The sequence below is a fragment of the Egretta garzetta genome, unplaced genomic scaffold, assembly GCF_000687185.1.
Source record: "Egretta garzetta isolate BGI_Z169 unplaced genomic scaffold, ASM68718v1 scaffold107, whole genome shotgun sequence".
Lineage (NCBI taxonomy): Eukaryota > Metazoa > Chordata > Aves > Pelecaniformes > Ardeidae > Egretta > Egretta garzetta.
The window spans coordinates 522,077-528,193 of record NW_009260399.1 but is presented as its reverse complement, the minus strand read 5'-3'; positions in this window follow the sequence as shown (position 1 = coordinate 528,193).

The window sequence follows — 6,117 nt, the reverse complement described above, 5'->3', positions numbered from 1 at the left end:
TCCCTCGCTTTCCCCCCGGGTCGTCCTGCCCCCTTCCTTGCTCTGCACTCGCAGGCTCTGCCTCCTGGCTTCGTTCTTCTCCAACCTTTCCTTCCTTCCACTGAGGATGCTGGCAATGAAGGGCGCGCTTCTGCACCCCCGCGCAGCGCCACCTCCCCCCCGCGCTCCCTCTTCCCACGTTCCATCTCCTCTCTGCTTCTCAACATGAGAACGCTGGCAAACCAGAATAAACCTTTGCTATCCGGCCAAATGACCTGGTATAATCAGCCACTGGACTTCCCCAGATTAATCCCTCTTTAATACACAGCATCATTTCTAGGAAGTTCTCCGGTCTCGGTTTAAAATCTGACACTGAAAGAGAATCCACCGCAGTCCTTTGGTGAGCGCTGTACTCGGTTATTGCTGTCACTCTGTGGTTTGGGGGGGGTTCTTGGGGGGGGATTGGAAAGAGTCTTTAAAAACAGAAACATAAATTAACTCCCCACCCTTGGAAAATCAAGCAACAAAAGCCAAACTGTCGCTAGTGAATTTGCCTAACGCCGGTTTCTATTCATTTGACTTCAGCTGGCTCGGTGGAAAAGCCCCCGACAATGTTTTCTTTGTGGGGCTGCTTAGGGGCTGCATTAACGGGGGTAGCTCCGGAGCTGCACGGCTCCTCCAAAATCTTCCTGACTCCCTCGCTAGTGACCTGTGTCCCGCCCGACCCAGAACCCTTCCCCCTGGGCTGGCGACGGGCAGCATTCGCTTACCAACTCTTCGGTACCGACACTGCAATCAAGGTGCCCAGACGTGCCGTGTGAGTTCTTTGCCTACTTTGGCTGCAGAGCACTCAATTTGACTCCGTCCAAACCCCCCTGAAGATGCAGTCCTTTCCTGATGGTTTCCATTGCTAATCTGGGTTTGCATCTTCCCGCAGAGACCAGCACTCTCCCGTTGCTATAAAAGCAGCGGTGCCGGTGTGCTCTCCTGTGCAAACACAGGCAGATTCGGCTCTTGTCTCAAGGGCTTAACAAATGTATTACTCAGAGCTATAAACACTTAGTTAACAAAAACTGAAAGTCCACTCTCATTTCTTTGGTATGAGGCGTTTTTGGGATCAAATGCTAGGTCAGTTTAGAGTGGGTTACGCACATGTGATTCAGCGGTTTGGATGCGATGCTTCAAGTGACTCAGGCATGTTTCAAAAAATCGTAGCTTGGTGGAAAGGTATGAAACAGAGAATCAGAGAATCAGAACACAGACTGGAAGGGACCCCTGGGGTCATCCAACCTTCTGCTCAGTGCAGGGCTGAATTTAGATCAGGTTGCTTCCAGCCTTGTCTGGTTGTGTTTTGTTTGTCTCTAGGGATGGAGATCACACAAATCCCTGGGCCCTGTGTCTGGCCACTTTCACAGTGATATTTTTTTCCTAAAGTCTGCTGGATATGTCCTATATCGCAGCTTGTGTCTGCCGCCTCTTGCCCTATTGCTGTGCTCCCCCGGGAAGAGTTTGCCTCCATCTTCTCTGTGCCTTCTCATTAGGTAGTGGCAGACTGTGATAGGGCCCTGCTGAAGACTTTTCCCCAGGCTCAGCAGGCCCAGCTGGCTCAGCCTCTCCTCACACGCTATGTGCTCCAGTCCCCAGCCATCCCGGTGGCTTCTGCTGGATCCTCGCCAGTATGTTGATGTCTGAGGAGCCCGGAACTGGACTCAGGCCGCAAGGTGTGTCTCACCAATGCTGAGCAGAGGGACAGGACCAAACTACTTGACTTGCAGGCAATGCCCTTCCTAATGTAGCTCAGGACACTGTTGGTCTTCCTTTGCAGAAAGGGCTCATTGCTGGCTCATGGTCAACCTCTCCACCAGGACCTTTTCTGCAAAGATGCTGTCCAAGCAGTCAATGACCATCCTGTACTGGTGCATGGGGTTACTCCTCCCAGGAGCAAGGCTTTGCATTTGCCTTTGTACCACTTTGTGACATGGTTCATCAGCCGGTTCCTCCAGCCCCTCAAGCTCCTCTGCACGCAGCCCTCCCCTCCAGCGTAAGGACCACTACGAACACAACGCTGAACATAGCGCGGAACAAGAAGGGTTGGAATGGAAACAAGGAGGTCACACGGTTAATGCATGATGTGGAATAGTTGAGTCTCACTTGTCAAATCCAAGAGGTTATTCAGGGTAAAACCAGTTTAATGCCAGGCATGGAATTGATGACAATTTACGCAATTATTATTAAGTGAGCAAACTACCATGTGGTGTTATGGAAGGTCTGGAAAAAAATATTAATAGCCTGTTGGTTCAAATGTGAAAGTGCTAAACTCATCGACTATGATGTGCTCTAAAAATAGACTTGAGCCTCTGCATCAAAAAAAATAATGCTTCCCTTAGGAAGACTTAACCAGGTCTAAACAGAAAGCTCTCTGGCCAAAGTCCAACTACTTTTTTTTTTTTGAAGTCCCATAATTAACTTTCTTTTCATTACTTTCTGGTGGGGAGTTTTCTTTTTTTTCTTTTCCCCATTTCTGTTAAGCGGTGGTGTGTGTTCAGTTGCTACGAGGACGAGAATAATGGCATTCCTAGCACCGTGAAACATTATAGCTTGAAAAGTTTATGTGATTTTTGTACGTATTGGTCTTACAAGTTGTAAATGACCCGCTCATTATTTACACTACGTGGGGTAAAACTTTAAACAAAAAGTTGTTCTTCCATTCACCTTCAAATTGCATGTTTTCTGCCCTATGTGCTTTCTAGATGTGAACTACAGCAGTATAGATTTTTTTTCAGCTTATTTGACAGTGCTGGTAGCTGCAGCTTAGAAGCCGCTGCACAGCAGAACTGGACCTCACCAGGCCTTTGTCCAAAGTCACTGGGTTACGGGGGTTTTGTGCCATCTATAGATATCCACGCTGTTTGCCCCACATCTCCCTGCCCTTACAGCAGCGGTAAAAAGCTGTCTTCGTAGTTCAGAGCTACGGTTTGCTAAAAAGTGCTCCGCAGCTGCAGGGACTTTTCAGTTGTTTGTTTCCCTATGGTGTCTAAGGGTTATAAAAAAAACAGATTAAAACCCCAAACTGTCCTTTTCTAAATCAATGCAGACCTTGAATCCAGGTGAGGATTCCTTGGGGCTCTGCATCACAAGGCAACTGGGTGACTGCAGATCACCGTGAGAGCAGTGGGTTAAAAAGTATTTTCAGACTGTAATGAAATAGAATATAAAATATAATGTTATCAACAAAAAATACAGTGATATCTTCCATATTGAGTTCCACAGTCTCTGGCTTCCAGCCCCAGAACACTTGGGTTACGCAATGACTTTGCCTATAGCTGCTGTCTAGCTACCAAGTCTTTACATCATGCTGTAGCCTTGCCCACACCAAAACCTCCCGAGTATCCAGTGTGAGCTGAAAAGCGGTTAGCTGGAAGTTAACTGTTGAGAGAAACCCCCAGGCAGCGGTGGAGCCTCCCTGCCTTGCTGTCTTCCAGCCAAGGTCTAGTTGTCATTCCTTGCATAGGACACACAACTCCTGGGGCTGGGGGGAAATTACTTTTCAGAAGGAGTTAACCCCAAACCTGCCGTCAGCAAGACAAATTTCAGCAAAGATGTAAGCAAGAAGGTGTGATCCAGTGCACAAATTCCTAAAGAGGAGGCAACAGCTGGTGAGGCTGCAGTGCGACGGAGAAACATCTGGAAGCTATGGGAGACTCTAATCCAAGTGGGACAGCGTGACGCCGTTTGTCTGCCTCGTAAGAGCTTTCTGGGCCAGCTTCATAGGAAAGCTGTCTATGAGATAAGGGAGGCGGCTACAACGGGTGTCCATGAGGTCTGAAGTGCCGTATATTGAAGCCAGGTTTGGGTATTGCTCTTCACCACTAATACTGATGAGCTGGAGTGGGTCCAGATTAATGGGAATATTGAGCAGTTGGTTGCCGTGAGGAACAGTTAATGGCATTGCATGGCTCTAATCTAGAAAATACGGGACTGAAAGCAGGGAACACCCAAGTTCAGAACCTTTGCTGGATGGGGCCCAGTGCTCTGTTCTCTGCTGCGGCTGCTGGGGTGAGACGAGAGCAATCAACTTAATTTTCAGTGAAATTACGGGAACAGTGGGGTTTCTGCAGACTCTCACCAGCACAACTTGAGGCATCGCAGTTTCTGGTGTCGGCTGGCGGTTGCGAGGCCTGTAGCTAACAGCTGTGACAGCTGCTGTAACTCAGCAGTTGATGTGTTAATTTAAACCAACACCACTCATGCTTTAAGTTATTGCACCAGACTATGGCATAGAAGAACTTGGGATGGAACTGCAGGACATGTCTCATCCAATGTCCTGCACAAAGCAGGTCCCAACCAGACCAGGTTGCTCACGGCTTCGTCCAGCTGAATTCAAGGACTCAGTCCCAGGATGGAGGTGTCTCAACCCCTCTGGACAACCTATTTATTATATATTTGACCACTTTTAGAGTGATTTTTTTTTCCTTACATTTAATTATAATTTCCTGTGTTGCAACTTGTGTCCATTGCCTCTCCCCTATCATGGTGCAATCAATAATGTTAGTTATTACTTAATAAATCCCTCAATTAATAGCATATTTCTCAGTAACTGCCTACTGGGCTCCAATTTCAGGATGCTGCGGAACTGGAGGACATGCACCATTGGCAAGGTTTGAGCCGTCTTAACAGGGTGACCGTACCGGCCGAGCTGCAGGGATGCTGTCCTCCCCTGGCATCGGTGTCTCTCCCGCACAGCCCTGCTCAGCGCGGCCCCGGGGGCAGCTGCCTTTTCATGGGGTGACAAATCCATCCCTGTCCATGGTTGGTGCACAGTGGTTGAAAGTGCTCTGGGATCCTTGGGGATGAAAAGCTCTGTAAAGACTGGAGTTGTTTATGATGATGATGACTAAAATGCAACTTTAAAAGGCCTTAATGTAAGGAGTTCGTTGGAAGGTTTACAATTTGGGGTGTTTTATGAGGGGAGAAATTATTTCCAAGAACCAGGTTAGTCCCCCTTAGGATGATGCAAAAGGAGAGTTCCAGTGTATTACAAAATTATCATGGCTATAGCTTTCTAATCTTTTAAGATCCCTTAGTATCAGGGGGAAAGGGGAAAGGAGAGTCAGGCAGCCAGAACAGGAATCTGTCTCTATTGGGAAACCATTAGAAAGATGCAATGTGGTGGCTGGGACCCAGGCAGAATTTGAATGTCATCCCTTTTCTATAAATAATGCATAAGCATCATCATATTTTTGAATGCAGAGTCCAGAGGGAAATAATCTCTCTCGACTGAATGATTGTAACATTTCAGACTGGAATTCAGAGGTCCCAAGCTCCGGGGTCCTGGGTGGCGTGTCCCAGCTGCTGGGTGCTCTCCTCTCCCACCCGGGCATCCCGGGAGCGAAGGGGTGAGGATGCTGCACCAGAAGCAGATCAGAGGGCTGCAGCCTTGTGCTTTGAGGGTTGTCCCAGATTTACCGCAACCCCCACCAGGAAAATGGGATTTTTACCGTGAATAGTTTTTCATCTCTGGACTGTGAGTGGAGTGTTTACCACCTAGATCCAAAGTCACAGGATTGTATCTGTGTCAGCTCACAGTGATGGCAACTCAAACAGAAAGCTTTTGGGGCAAAGGCTGGAGTTCCTTGTGGGAATTCAGGTGGACAAAGAGCAGAGGGCACATCCCATCCAACTTTCAGGAGTAATGCTGCCCTGTGTCCGGGACATTTACATGGTGCTCAGTCACTGTGCTGTCCAAGCCACTCATGTATTACTGTCATGATACCCTACACACTGTCCCGTTACTGTCATACCCTACACACTGTCCAATGGGTCATGGGACAACGGAGTAAGGCCTGGGTGGTCTATGCTTCTGAAGTTTTGTGAACCTGGCTCCAAGAAGGTGTGCAATTTTAGTGATAAAGTTATACTACCAGAAATCCTGGTAGGTTTTGCCACATCAGCTTAACCCGCATGTCCTCGTGGCTTAGAGCACCAGGCCTGGCTTTGCCCTCGTTCCCTTTCTAAGCCCATTCACATTGTCTTTGTGTGAGTTTGTGCTGGGCATGGGCATTTGGCTGTGACTTGGCATTGCTCAGCTCTGCTCCATTGCAAGCAAGCAAGAAGAAACTGCTGTAACATTTTGCCCTG